Below are 15,548 nucleotides of genomic sequence, written 5' to 3' on the forward strand. Positions count from 1 at the left end.
TATCACTACAATGCCCCTGCATGTTACCTCTGGAGTGTGTTTGAGGTCTTAATCTATTTACCACTGAATGTGCTACACTTGGGATGCCCTGCCAGTGTGGAATTGTATTTTCCATGTGCCAGTAAATATTTTAACCTTTAGTTATTAATATTGTTTTATGGGTTCTGTATTCCTGAAAGAGCAATTCTTTTTTAGATCTGTCATCTGCCTAGGAAAAGTTGCCTTTACATATGAATTTTTGCTTTCTCTGAGGATAATAAGACAGCTTTTACTTCCTATGATGTGTGGAAATAAATGAATGTGATTGATGTAGAGTGGCATCTCACTTCTTTTTAGTTTTTGAGGGTAGGAAGTGACTCTACTGTTCCATTTTAGCCTCTTGTGGCATCTGGGAAATAAGAATGAGAGAAAATCTAACCCTATGCTGAGGCTGACTAGGAGGTGTGAAAACAAAGTTCTGACACGTAGATGTGATTGAATCTTTTTGGTGGAGCTCGAAGGCAGTCAGTCTTACTGCAGGACCCAGATCTGTCAAATTGAAATAAAAATAAGAGGACTGATTTCTCAGGATTTGACTGTTCATTTATCTCTTTTCTTTGCCTTTCTTCGTGTTTAGGAATTTTATACAGAGAAAGGAAAAATCTAAAACTTTCTTGCTTGGACAATGCTAGAGTCCTACAGCAAAATGTGATTGCTTTTTTTTTTTTTCCCCCTTTGAGTTTAAAATTTTAAAAACCGTGCTGTGAAATTAAGCTGGAAAGCAGTAGGTAGATTAAAAAGGAATACTCTTTTAACACAAGTAGTGGAGCAGCTCCCAGGAGCAGAGCAAATGGAAGCACAGGGAAAGGCACACGCGAGAAGGAATAAATCTCTTTGACTGCGCTGTTGAACACTCAGAAGTCTTTCTGCATGGGGTATGAGTAAATTGCCAGCTGTCTTTAGTGTTCAGGAAGAATTACTCCCCTCTCCTTGAGTCATTCTGGAGTCATTCAAGTCTATCTATACATTAGCAGGTCTTTTTCTGTCTCTCCTCCTGATACCTCCAGAGTGAACACTGCTTGGGACCACTTGATGCAGCGTGAGGATCACTGAGCTGATCCAGAGTAGTATTGCACAAATTGTAAAGAGATTCTGTGGGACTGATGGAGGAAGAGAAGCATGTTTTTGAATGTCTGTGTTTATTGTGGGGTTTTTGTCTTTTTTTTTTTTTTTTTTGTGTATATTTTGTTTTTTAAATCTCAAGTAGAAGAAGCTGTGTGGATGAAACATAAGTTGGAAGCAAAAGAGGATGTACCAAAACCGCCTGCTTTTACTTCCCTAAGACTTTTAGGAGGCTTATTTTCCCTAAGTTAATTTTTGCTCATGGTTTTTTGTGTACATGTATGATGCTGTGTGTATTTTCTGCCTTTTTCTGCCTTTGATAGTGCTCGGCTGCACTAAGTGTAAGCTTTTATGCAGTGTTTATCTACTCAGAAGTTTCCGTTTGTGTGTTTTGCTGGATGTGTTTTTTTTAAAGCAAATGCAGGAGTAAACTTAGATCTGGTGAGGGAATTGATCCCTCTGTCCACCTTCCCCAGCGAGGCACCATCCCATGCCTAGCAGAGGTGAGAGAAGGCTGCTGTGCTGCCCTAAATAAACTTTCTTACTGTGTTCAGAGAGGCTGATTGGTTTCATTGATAGAGCTGTAAGCGAGACAAACCAGCCTGCTGTAAAGCCTCTGTGCCTAATGAATCAATCAGTACATTTTGATCTGTCCTATATAGTTTTCCACCTCAGCTACTCTTGACTATAAAGTTCTGAACCTACACCATTATGTGGCAAAACCCTTTCAATTTGGTTATTGTTACTTGATCCTGTAGTTGTTGCTTAAAGAAGCCAGTAGAAAGAGCCTGGCTAGGTAGTCCCTTGCTTATGTGTCCCTATACCTGGTGTCTCCTTTCCTTTGGCATGGATCACAACACCTGCACACATCTGATCCCCCACAGAGCTGGTGTCCAGGTAAAGTTTCGCTGCTGTACCTTGTCATGGAGCTCAAAACAAGTAAATGAACCACAGCTGCATTGGTCAGGGCAGCTTGCAAAAGAATACAGCGAGTTTAAAAGAGCATCTGCTTCCATGTTTCACTTGGAACGGGGGATCACTAAGTGTAAGGATTTCTCACCTGTAAGGCTGAGTGTGAGTGCGACTGGGGGCATTTTTAGGTGTAGCATTTTTCTGTTGTGTGGCACTGTGTCCTGCCTACCCAACACAAGACCAGTCACAGTGCCATGTGGCCAGCTGGGGCCATGTTCTCTTGTATGGAAAACTCACTTTAGAAACACTCAGTGGTCTGAGAAAACAAGCAAACAAAGTTGTTTCCCTCGTGGCCCTTCCATGTCCCCTCTCCAGCCCCAGTCTCCCGCACAGCATTGTTTTCTCTTGTTCCATTTCTTTTCTTCCTCCCATGCATCTTCTACTAAAAGAAATAAATTTATTTCTGTATACCCTTTCACTTTCTAGGCTGCTTTTACTCATTCTACTTCATTATCAGTATGGTTTCTTTGTTTCCCTCTCTATATTTTTCTGTACTTTCTCTTACTTTCTTTTCCTTCCCCTTTTTCATTTCCCGGCCCTTTTGCACACCTACCCCTTGGCTTCTCGAGTCACAATCCAAAAGTACAGGGTGTAGGAATTATCCCAAGGCTACCCCTATGTCTCATAAATCTGTATGCAAGCTGTAATTTGCCTTCAAGGAAAACTTCAAAACTTGATTTAAAGAAATGGTTAGTCAGGAAGACTATCCTGGCCCTCAGCAAGTTGTTCCATGGTCTGGTGATTTTTGCTGAAGTATATGGCTTGTGACCTGAATTTTATTTTTTTTTTTTTCAGTTCCATCCAGAAGCTGATGGCTCTTGTTTACCAAGCTTTAGTTCCAGCAGCTGAGGTTTAATCTGCTGTAAAACTTGCTTCCATGGGGCAACTTCGACTGTGACCGAGTTTGTCTGTTTGTTCTGGTTGGTTGCTTTTTTTTCTTTAAACTTGAAACATCTGTCCTTGTTGAGTCTCCTGCTGGAGACTTGTTTTCTGGTGGTTGAAAGTGTTTGTGAAGCTCTTCCACACACACTTTTTAGTCTGTGAACATAATCCTTGAGCTACTGAAGGCAGAACTGGACATGGAGCTGTGAATGCATGATAACCCCATCTCCTGTTTGGACCAGCTACATCAGGCCCCTGTTTTAAGGACTGTCCCAGCATCTGATGATGTGCATGTTTTCCTCTTCACCATTTCCCCAAGACCTAATTTTTTATGCCTTTTGGATAGAGGGACTGACAGGTTTGAAAGCCATTGAGCAAATAGTGGAAGGCTGTTAGTATGGTTCTACTCCTCAGGCTGGTTTTGGAGGGAGCAACGATCCCAAGTCATGAGTCTCACCAGTCTCTGGGAATTAGCTGTGTACACAGAGCCCTCCCTTTGTTTTCAGTGGCTCAGCATTTAGAATTAAAAAAGCTGCTGCATTGCTTTCCTGGGTTCCTATGTAGGTTTTTGTGGGCAAAGTAATCCTTTTGCTCACCTGGAAGAAAATCAGTGAGAAAACCAACAGCAGTCATGCACAGGTCTCTGTATTATTAAAATCTTAATAGATAGGTGGAGTATAATGGTTTTATTTGTACTACAACAGTAAGGTCCTATTTGCTTTAAGCCTTGTATTTCACAGGACTGGAAATAAGCCTTGGAGGCTGTTGATCTTTCAATTCATGAAGGTAGTGCTGGAAGATATTTGAGGAGAATGAGTGCTTTTTTACCACCCCTCAGTTTGACAGTCACACCACCCCTGTTCTGTGGAAAACTGGCTCTTGCCTTGGAAAGGTCGTTCACGTGTTCAAATAACAGTGTGCAGGAACAGAAAACTCTTTCAGAGCAGGTGTCCAGAGATGCAGTAGGAGATACCTGCTTGCCTGTTATTATACTTGTCACCACAGAAATCTGGTGAATGAGCCTCCAGTCGCCAGCAGGAGAAAGAAGTTACAGTGAACAATAAATAAGAGGCCCGTGGGGAGCACCCAAGGCATCGTCTTTCATGCAGATTGAAAGCTCTTTTCTTCTGTGCAGGAAAGGAACAAATAAGTAAAACGTTCAAATGCCACTGATGGGACACACGTGAAGCATTAGGAAAAATTAAAAGGTCGGGTTACTTGCAGCTCTCTGAAGTTAGATCCTTATCTCTGTACTGACAAAACAGAGAACAGGTTTTATTTACTTTTCAGAAAAAGGAGAGGACCAGTCAGTCTGGCATAGGAATACAAACCTACTTCTGTTCCTTGAAGTCTAAAAATTGCTTGGTGGAATAGATTCTATAGTGTGAAAAGCCCTTGAAGCACACATATGTTTGCAGTTGTAATTTTTCATCACATGATTCTTTGCCTTTGCATGGAGAGTACAGTAGTCCTGGGGGTGGGCTATTATCTGTCACTGAAAATGTTGTAGATGGGGAGACTGTATTTAGTCCAGTGGTAAGCCAGTGTTTGGTTGAACAAAAATATGAAATGCAGTATTGCTCCAAAATGTTTCTCTGTTCCATTAAAGCAACTTGGAAATAAAGGTCATCAAAGCTGGAACTAACCTGTACCTTTTATTATGGGTCTCATAATAGACCTGTAGTGTAGGCTCTTCACTGTAGTCTGGTCTCTGATGTCCAGTGTGTTGTAGGAATTTTTTCTAAGGACACCAGGTTTTTCCAAGTGAGAGCTCCAGTACCAGTTCCTGCAATTCTTTTATCCTTTGCAGTTTCCATTTTGGGGCTGCTGTCAGACAGCAAGGTGGAACCATGGTTTGGTGGCACAATCCTGAGAATCACTAAGGTATTTAAGCTGCAGCAGGCGAGTGTGGGGCTGTGCATCCTGGTTGCTCAGGCTGTTGAGCTGCAGTGGTGCTCAGCTGATCCAGATGGAGGAAGAAATTGAACTGCTCTGTCTGGATCCTTTACCTGCTGCAGCCTCTCCTGGAGATGTTTTTGCCTATGGAAATGAGCATATTTAGGATATAGTGGCCCGACCTGGTGTTTTGTACTCTTGTTTTATTCTGAGGATTTTTTTAAGGATTTTATAAAATAATTTTATAGAAAACACAAGTTCATTTCTGTACTTAATCTTACGGAAGATTACTGAGCAAAGTTAACAGTACAGACTTTAAGCTAGTGAACCTCAAGGTGCTCCAAAAACTATCCTTAAACTAGTACAGGTTTTGTGAAATACAGATGTTGATATGTGACAAACTCATCACTTTTGGGTGCTCATGATTGCAGTCCTCTCAAGGGTAGTGTCATCTATATGAGTTTCCCTTTATGTTTGCCATGTGATACAGAATGTTTTCTGTCTTGCTGTTACTTGCATGTACAGTACCAAAAGCCTTGGGTTTTGCTCTCCCAGCATTTTGGAGTTGGAAAGCCTGTGGGTTTCCTAAGGGAATGTTCTTGTTCCTTGCATGCTGTAGGATGTGTTTGGCTGGGGATAAGGATTTTGGCCAAGAACACTGCACCAAAATGTTATCCACATGATGGGCTGCTCCTGCATCAAATTCAGCAGCTGTTTCCTCATATTTCTGTCTTCTGCAGCACTGTCCTCTGCCAATTCTCCCTTTTCTCCCTAAGGAAAATGCACACTGGTGAGCTGATTCATCAGTCCAGTGATTAGCTGTGCTCAAATTAGTCCTTTCCCCAGGCTTCAGAGTATTGTCCAAACGTGAGGAGGAATGGATGGTTCTAGGTATTAGTGTACAGCTCTGGTCAGGATTTATCCTGTGTGTTTCTGAGGGTCCTCAGATTTATCCTCGGTGTTTCCCATCTGGAAATAAAACCATTTCTGTCCCCTTTCCAGGCAGCTGCCAGATCTGCTTAGTCCACTCCCTACATTGACTTCTTTTGTTTCCTTCCATCCTTGCCCCCCCCCCTCCCAGTTCGGCTGTTCCCTGCTGTCCACTACTTGAACCCCTAAAAAAGAAGTGAACTGCCTGATAAAGAGATATATTCCTTTTGTTCTGCAGCTGTTTCTTTCCTCTTGGGGAGCCAACACTGAGGCCCACCAGAGGATTTACATCTAGATGGTGATAATGCGAGTGCATGTGAGATCTGGTATCTCTCGGATTTCAGTGGCTCGTGGCTGGGAGGATAGGTCAGCATGTATATGTAGTGCAGGAGCAGTTGGAAAAAAAGGAGTAGAACAAGAAATTACTGAAAAAAATATTTCAGTCTCTAATATATTTACAAATATTTGGGGTTTTCTCCCACCTTCAGTTAAAATACTGTTCCTCGCCTCCCTTCAGTTTCTTTTAGCAGCATTGGTCTAACTTGGAGTAGTGCTTCAAGTAGCAGTGGCTGCATTGCCTGGCAAGGTGCTGCCAAGGTGGAGTCCTGCCCTTGCCTTAAGCTCTTCATCTGGCTTGTGAATCAGCACAAAGGCCACTGAAGAAGAAACAGATTTCTACAGCAATTTGCCCTGAGCCCATGGGATTCAGATCCTGAGAGGCTGATTAATACTAGCTCTGTGTTTGAATACCTCTGGGTGTTTGAATGTCATGATTGGAGGACAAAGGGAGAAAATATACCCATGTGAAATGTTCAGACTCAGGATATTGCTCAAACTGGAAATCAGAGGACTGTATGATATGCTTTCCTGTCCTTATCAGTAGTTCAAATAGACATGCTAATCCCTGCTTTCTTCTGGTAGCTGTGGTGATAGTAAGCACAATGAGAAAGGTACATACTGTAGGGAAGGGAAGATTGAAAATGTACCTGCCCATCAGGTACCTGAAGCAATAGTTTATTAAGACAAACAAACCCCCAAGCAACAGATCTGTACTGCAGCATGGCACATAATACTCATAATGCCTTTTAGCAGAAGTCAGCTCTTCCCCACAGTGCCAGTGCTGGGCTCTGGCTGGGATTTTGGAGCTCTTTGTGGATTCTTCTCTACAGGAGGGAGAATCCCTTTGCCAGTGGAGTCATGACTGGCTGTATCTGCTTTAACCACATGTGCAGTGCAGTAGGAGCAGGTCAGAAAAGCAGATTTCAGTTTTGCTTGCTTTGTTTGCTTCATGTTCTTTGCATTTGAGTTCTCCTAGTCCCTGGAATGGCCATCCTCCCTGTGTGTGTGCTGCAGAGCTCTCTGAAGGAAAGCTGTCCCCCAGCCTCTGCTTCTTGGACTGTTGCTCCAGGAAGTGTCAAGTTATCCTCTTCCCTGTTTCACAGGGATGATTCTAGAATGTCATTGCCCTGTCAGTACTATCTGTGTAAGCCTCTTGTGGGAACAAACTTTATTTCTCTTCCCGCTCACTTGAGTGACCTGTGCAACCTGCTGTCTGAATCCCTGCTTGATTCCTGAGATTAGTGTGGCGTCAGGAGGGATGGGTGGTTTTCACCATCAACTGCTCAAGGAGCTCATCCAAAAAAAATCGTCACCTTCTTGGACATCCTGTTGCTTGGGGAAGAAAGTAGAAGAAGGAGCTTTCTCTGAAATTTTGCAGCTGCTTTCTCTGGCCCAGAGAAGGAGCTTGGTCCAGTCGGATGCCATTGCTCTCAATAGGTGAAATGACCAGGAGTGGGCACAGACCTTTGCTGTGTGAAGAGGCACAGTCAAGACCTTCTGCCACCTGATGGTATGGCATCTCTACTCCCTGAATGGAATTTGAGAAGCCCAGACCTTGCACAAAAAAGCGACTGTCACCTGTAAAGCTCAGTTCCTACTGCAAGTGGTGAGCTGATGTGGGATGAGCAGGTCAAGGTTATGGTCAAGGTTTCCAAGGCTGTCTTCCAAACCTTTTACCTCCAAGTAGTGGGAGTTAACACAGAAAGCAGTGGGAGTTAACAAAGTTAACAAGTAAGTCAACAAGGTAACCTGGGCCTTTGCCCTCTGTGGATCTCCAGGCAGTGTGAGCAGTATTGATTCCGAGCTGGTGCCTGGACCAGATCTGCTGTTAAATAAGCAGTGGGGACAGGCCTTTGCTAGTCCTTCTGACTTCAGACCATGGAAGGGTGTTTCCAGGCCAGGGCCTCATATCTGGCCTTTCTGAAGTGGAACATCCTGCCTGGTTCTGCCTGCACAAAAGGCTGGACTCAAATACTTTCAGTGCCCTGTGAGTCGCAGATGGCTGCTGTGGACACTGGGGATGTAATTTCAGCCTCTCACCTCTGCTTCCAGAAGTTGGAACATGCAGCATGGCTCCCATCTAGGACACTTATCACAGAGGAAAACCACTGTGATCAGTGTTGTGGAATGGGGGAACAAAACTATGTGCCGTGACTTACTAGTGTGTGATCACTGCTGAATAAAAAGTAAGAGATTCCTGATGGGCTCTGGATCTCCTTAACCTGCCCCCTCCGTGTTTTCATGCCTGTGTCTACACTCTGTTCCTGGTGGCACTCAAATCAACCACCCCTCTTTGTCCCCTTTGATCAGCCTTGACATTTTTGAGAGGCCTCAGTGGACGACAAAGCAGATCGCAAAGGATTGAGAGCTGGTGGTTAACATAAAATATAAAAGTGCAATACTTATAAAAGTGCAAAGGGTGCCACTTAGCCCTTTGTTTAATGTGTGGCATACCAGGTATTGCATAAATTTGTGACAGATGAAGAGACTCCAGCTGCTTGGGGCATACAGGAGAGCTCTGCAGAGGTGCAGCCTGCCTGTTGTCTTGGTCGCTTTGCGTCACCAGTGGGGTTTAGGTGGATCTTCTGATTCGGTTTCATCCAAAGGGAATCTGTTTTGTGAACACCAGAATCATCCTGTGATCCAATCTGCAGAAGCAATAGGGCTTTCCCTTCAAAAGCAGACGGGTGCTGTGGATTAATGTGCTGGTTTAGATCAATTGACTCTGCAGCTTCCCTGGTGCCTTTGATGCTGGCTCTGGCTGGGACTCAGGGGTGCTCTTGCTGGACTTCCCTTGTTGCTTTTTGCACCTTCTCATAGTAGGGGCAGGTGCTGGAGGTCATGTTGCAATCTTAATTCCTCTGAAAGAAGCTGTTTTCGTCCCTAGTGTGCTCTTGATTACAGAATGGTCGTGCAGGGAGTGACCCCCTCGGTTGTTTGTGTCCTTGGGAGTGTTGTGTTTGTGGCCTGTGTTGAGGAACCAGCTCGGATCTGCAGAGTGTCTGCACGGCTCTGCTCAGAGAAGCACATCACAGAGCAGAGCAGGATGTGTGAGCAATTCTGTCCTTACAAATGGGGTTTACCTGGCTGTGTCCTGGCCTTTCACCGCACAGGTGGTGTGTGGTCAGTTTGACACCCAAACACTTACAAAATCCATAAAACAGCTAAATTTGGGCATTAATTAATAGAGCAAAAAGGCAGATTGCAGAGAGGCAAACCCCATTTCATTCACAGTGCAGGTTTCTGAACAAACTTCCCTTGACGTGCTTATTCCGGAATTTAATCCATTTTGTAAAAGGGATTATCCAGTTCATAAAAAATAGACAGGCTGTCTCAAAAAGAATTTTCATGTGAACTAGGAAATAAGAATAAATTTGATGTGCTGCTTCTCTGTCCCACAGATGTACTTCTCTTAAGCACACCCTAACTTTATTTTGGTTAATATATGTGTTTTATTGTTTGTTTTTAATAACCAGAGAGGGTATATAACATTTGATTTATTTCTTTCTAAGGTTTTGGATGCTTTTTCTGCCTTGCTTTTGGTTACTTTACAATGATAAAGAAACTACTTTTTTGGTAGTAGAGGAGGAGCAACAGTGAGAGAATTGCCTTTTGTGGTGAATTTTATGTGACTATGAGGAGAAGATTCTTGAATTCAAACTAGATATTTTCTGGTCTTCAGTTTTCTACAGAAGACTAAAATGAAATCACAGCTGCATGGGAAACATTTTAATCAGTGGGGAAAAAGATTTCAAAACTAGGTAGGGTAGTTAAGTGGGTTTGCTCAAGGAAAAGCCTTCAGAGCAGCTTGTTTTAAAAATTGCGTAAAATTAACCTGGAGTCATTCTGGCTTCAGTAGTGCAATAGTGATGCAGGGCAAGGTCTCTGAAGACAAACACACAAAGGTCAGTCTGAGAGAGAGGTAATTGGGGCACACGTGTTTTTAACTTGGAAAGCCTACAGTTTTTTTTCTTTTGAAAATCTGTACTTTTACCTTGTGCAAAGTTGCAGACTCAGGTGATTTGCACTGTGTGAGGGTAATAATAACCTGCCACTGACCAAATCTATTCATCTGATACCAGTGTGTGTGCTGAGTATGATTTCGTGCTCTGGAGTCCCTCCACCATCTGTTGTTTGCACTGGGATCAGAGAGCTGTCAGTGTGTAGGTAATGCTGGTTGGTAAAATACTTGGAGGGTATGACTGAGTGATAAGGCATGTCTGTCCTGTAGGTAGGGAATACCTGGAAGGAAGACAGAGTCCTTCAAGGTCAGAGGGGAGAGAGAAGTTCCAAGTTAATATACAGAGGTACCTATTATCTTTCCCCACTCCTATCCCAACTTCTGCTGTTTGGACGAGTATGTCGAGAGATCTAGCATAGTTCAAAAATCTGAAATAACTGTGGGTAGATAACAGGTATCTTTCTAGAGCAGGAAATTAAAAATACAAGTTTTCTTCCCAATTTTGTGGATGTAAGACCCTGTCAAACTATTTTGTCTTTCTTTTAAAATGACAGTTTACAACATCTAGGAGAAGTTTCCTTGACACGGCTCTTTCCACATAAATAAGCCACACCTTTGATTAACTGTATCCTGTCCTTGAAAATAAATCTGCAGATAATTTGCATAAGATTAGAGGCACGAGGTTATTGTTGTAAACACATTGGAGGAAAAGGGGCAGGAGCCTTCCAGGCAAGAATATGACAGGTACGAGGAAAGACAAATAAGGAAGAGATAAGTAGCCTTTTATTGCCTGAGTATTTGTGTGACCTGAGCTGCTGCTGTTCCTGGTGACTTGAGGCTTTGTTGAAGTGTGATGTGTTCTGGAGTTGAGGACTGTGGGTCTGTTTTGTTTTTTACAGGTAACTTATAAGGTATACTGAGGGGTTTTGAGGGGGGTTAGGCAATTAAAAATACCTGAAAGTGGCAGTTTTCAAGCATGAGTCTGAAGCACAGCATTTAAAAAGAATGACAGAAAGGTTACACTGGGGAGTTTGCTTTCTGGGAGAGTTGGTTTGTTGGTTTCAGGGGGTTTTTTAAGCACCTTTTTGAAACTGAGGAAACATTCTCCTATGTGCACTTATGCCATTAAACTTGTGTGGTTGGATGGGTGGTGCGGTCCACTTGTTGCAGTGCTCAGTAGCTAGGATTCATAAAGCAGACTTCCCAGTAGAATGTATTTTCTGGTAATGTCTCGTCAGAGATCGTGCTTTTTTTAGGCAGACATAAAGGAATAAATATAGAACAACTCAGGTGCTAAAAATAACCACTTGCATTGACGTCTACTTTTTTATTTCTTTAAAAGAGACCTTTTGGATATTTAGCAAGATGCTTCATATCTGCTGAGAATCATTTTGGCTGCAATGTTGAGGGAGAGACAAGTCAGCTGATCATAGAAAATAGCTTATCTTGGTTTGATTGAAGAGTGCAATGTGGGAATAGAGCAGATGCCGAGGAAGAGACTTGATGTGGGTAATGGAATGAGAAGTTGGTTTAATTACTGCAGCTGTAGAAGCTGGGCATTTACAGTTTTAAAGATCAGAAGACTGCTCAGCTCTTGTGTTTATGGAAAAAAAAAAAGATACTAAGTACTTCAATCAAACCCTAAGATATATAATGGATCTCACAGAAAAGACGGTCCCTTGATAGAAAAGCTGCTTGCACTGAATGGCTTCACTTACAGTCCAGGACATAGTAATCCTGGCATCCTTTTAAGTGTGAGGGAATGAATAATCTTTCAAAAGGCCTCTAATCTTAGAAGCTGAGATTTTCGTAGTGGGAAAGAGATGGATTTTGGAGTAATTCTCAATTTGCAGATGATGATCTGCTGCACAGTTGGCCACTCGATTCCATTCTGAATAGTCCTTTGAGATCTGTGGTGTGAGAGTGAATCATTTAACAAATTTAAATCAGTTTAAGATTAGGTTATTCCTTCAGTGCCCTGTCATATGTGAACTTTGAAATTCATAAATTCCGTGTGCCACATTCCTTTATGTACAAACTGTGCATCAGTATCCAGAAACACCAGGATCAGCCCAAGCAAGTGTGTGCTACCCACCACCTGGTGCTGTCAGGAGTGGGCTGTGTGGTGCATGGAGAGGAAGGGGCCAGGCCTTTTTGGCATCTCACAGGTTGTGCAGCATGAGACAGACGCTGGTTTATGATGGTTGGGGCAGACCATTCCTGCAGACCATTTCAGGGCCATGGCTGCATCCTACCGCTCAGCCGTAGCCTCCCTTTCCCTGGGAGCACATCCCTTGGTGCTGCTGGGGCTGCTTCTCCCTTTGAAGTTAATAACAGGTCAGATGTGAATTGCAGAGTAGACATAAAAATAGCTGGCACCTGCTTCAGTCACGCTGGGCTGGGGTGAGCTGGGGCCCCGGGGCTGAAGGAGTGAGAGTGATCTGGTGAGGTTTTCTCCGCCTGTTACAGGTGGAGCAGCCCCGGCCGTGGGGAGGAGCATGGACAGACCCTTGGCAGGGCTGTTCTCTGAGCTCCTGCAAGATTAATAAAACACCCATGCTGTGCCACCCTTTGATCGCAAGTATTTTTGTCTCCTTAGCCTCCTGCTCTTCTGTTTGACTTGTTTGTTTTTTGGTTTGTTTTTTTTTTTTAAACAAATTCTCTCTCTTACTGTGTTTGACCAAGGTAGGACAGTGTAAAGATAATGCTTCCTCTTAGGAATTACATTGTTATTTTAGGTTGCAAGTAGCTCAAGCTTCATCAGGCTTCTGAAAATCTATTATTTATGTTTATTTCTGATTAATTGAAAATGCTATGAGGATGGTATTTAAAAACTTTCCTTGTGAAAACAAGGGAAAAAAGACCATTTGGTAGTCCAGTGTACAGGTTCTCCTGGAGAAGATGAGCTGGGCCTTCTCTGCCTCGACTGTTAGCTCTGTTGAAGACTGTATTTTTTATTTTTTTATTGTTATTGTATTGTTAGACACTGTTCCTTGGAGAGGATTATTCATATCTACAGTATGAGTATTCATACCTATAGTATGAGTACACATATCTATAATTTTTTGAGATCCTGAAGAGCTGATGCTTTAAAATTATCACCTCATTCACTGCAAAATGGCTTCATCCATAACAAAGAATAATATTATTTTTCTCAGGATATAGGTGTGTTTGACTGTTCTTTCCCTGTTTATGGTGCTGAGTGAGCTATGATAGCAAAGGCAGCTTGTTTCACTGTTGCCTGTTCAGCACTTACCTGTAGCAGTTGAGAATTTCAAAGGTTTCTTTAAAAGGCTTTGCTTTCTTATTGCAGAATGCTAAGTATTTTGGACAGGAAACAAAATTAATTTAAGTGCTTTATAATATATTTTATTTCTAAAATGCTACTCCTGTTCATTAAAGTTCTTAACTAGATTGCCATTCTAGATCCTTTTAATTTCATTCGTATTTGAATTAAGAGTAGCGAATAAACAGAAATACCTGTAATTTAGTTTAGTCTAACCAGGGAGGGAGTAAAATAACTAAGGAGGAGGATCCCTCAGCTACAAACAGCTGCCAGAGGGGTTTGTGCCCAGTGCTGGGATGTGACTGTCCCCTGGGGTTGGCTGATTCCAGCACTGGAAGCAGTAGGTGCTCTGTAAATAACGTGAAAGCTTGAGCGATATCCAGGATGGGGTGGACAACAGAGCTGAGGGACAGTGTTGGAGAATATTTTTAGCCAGGCCTTGCTTGGCTTGTGACCCTGGTGACAGCCTCTTGCTAAAAGGGACTTAAGGTAGACAGGGAAGGGGTGGGGTGCGTGTGGGTGAGCTCGAGGTGATGAGAGTCTGGTGTGCTGGGATGTGCGGGTTGCTGGGAGCTTTAATCCTGATGTGACTAATGCTTCACCTACAGGTTTTCATTTTGGAACCTTACAGATTCAAAGCTGCCAAAGACTCACTGCAATTCTCAAATCTCATGAGGTAACTTCCTATTAACTTTGTGAGTTCCTAAGAAAATGATTAATTTGGAGTAACTGGAGAGTCTGCTTGTGGAAGATCAGAGCATGAAAGTTAATGATCAATTGCTTCTCATTACTGGGTAATTATGAAGAACTGTGTTTAGGAATTTTATTTTTTCCTGGCTGAAGTCCATTTAAAGACTTACAGCTCTAAAACCTACCTATAAATCTATTGCACAGCAAAGAAAATGTCAGAGCAATAGGAGAAAAGCTTGTGCCGCACCTGGGGGGGCAATGCAGGGACCCACAGCCCCAGGGTTTGGGGCAGGACACAAAATGAAGGTGGCAGAGGAGCACTGAAATGAAAGGGATGTGCTGTGATGAAGGTCAGCCAGAAAAAAAAAATCATTGAAGGGTGTTTACAGCTGGAGTTTGTTTTGTTTTGTTTTTTAACACTTGAAAAGTGAAAGAAGAAGGGAAACTAGGAAGTTAAGCTTATCCCTTACCCTGCAGGTCATTCCTGTATATGTTTCCCACACTCCACAGCAGGTCTCTCTATATAGTATTTAAGTGCTGTGTACAGCACCTGTCCTTGTTTCTATGTCCTTTATGTAGCTCTGTGTTCTGCTACTCCTATAAATTTTTTCTATAATGGGCTTATTCTAAGCAAAAGAGTATTCCAGAGTTTAAAAGAAAAAAAAAATCCCTGGGATTATTCTGAATACGACAGACTTGCATAATATATTGAGGTAAAGAAAAAAAAGTGTACATTAATGGCCGTTTAGAAAAATAATTTGAGTCATTTTTCAGAGCCAACTTCTTCCCAGATGTGAATTTAGGCAATTCTTGTATAAAGTATGGATGAGCTTGCATCAACATTCAAGATTTATTCACAATTTAAATTTCATTAATAAACCCAGCTAAGACCCAAGCATTCCCAAAGACAAGGAAATACAGAAACCTTCCCTAAGGCTGCTCAAATTCCCCTCTTGCACTTCCTCTTTTATGCTGTTTTTCATTTAGGCCTTTAATCAGGGATAAGTCAGGGAAAACCTCTGAGGTAACTAGGCTATAAGAAACTGCAGATAAATGATTATCTGTCTGGACTGTAATTGGGATAATATTTCCCAGGACAGGGCGCACTTACCTTGGTTCAAAGATGTTCTGCTGTGGTTGTTTAGGGCGGCTGTGGCTTTCCCAGCCTACATCATTTCACATGGCCATGGTTTCCTGTTCTGTATTTGAAATCCTGTATTTGAAGCTTGGAGTGAGATGAAAGCTTTCCAGCACAGTAGTGCTATATAGGCATTTGAGTTAGTAAACTTGCTGAGGACTTGTCCTATTTCTGCTCTCTAGTAGCAAAAGAGTTATAGCCTCTGTTAACCAAGAATAATTCAACCTCTTCAGCTTGGACTGGGGTTGTGCAGCAGTCCTGCTGCAGTGATCCTGGGCATTGTCTCCTCCTCCAGGTGCCTCCAGCCATTGGCACTGCAGAAAGGACCACGTGCAACTGCTTCAGCCCCAGTT

General features: G+C 42.6%; 1 protein-coding gene across 6 annotated transcripts in view; it reads left to right on the forward strand.

Annotated features, from left to right (window-relative positions):
* The window catches only part of AGPAT3 (1-acylglycerol-3-phosphate O-acyltransferase 3), an 89,745-nt gene that overhangs the window by 18,028 nt on the left and 56,169 nt on the right, over positions 1-15,548 (forward strand). The gene's annotated exons all lie outside the window — the stretch shown is intronic.

The sequence above is a fragment of the Chiroxiphia lanceolata genome, chromosome 2 (assembly GCF_009829145.1).
Source record: "Chiroxiphia lanceolata isolate bChiLan1 chromosome 2, bChiLan1.pri, whole genome shotgun sequence".
NCBI lineage: Eukaryota > Metazoa > Chordata > Aves > Passeriformes > Pipridae > Chiroxiphia > Chiroxiphia lanceolata.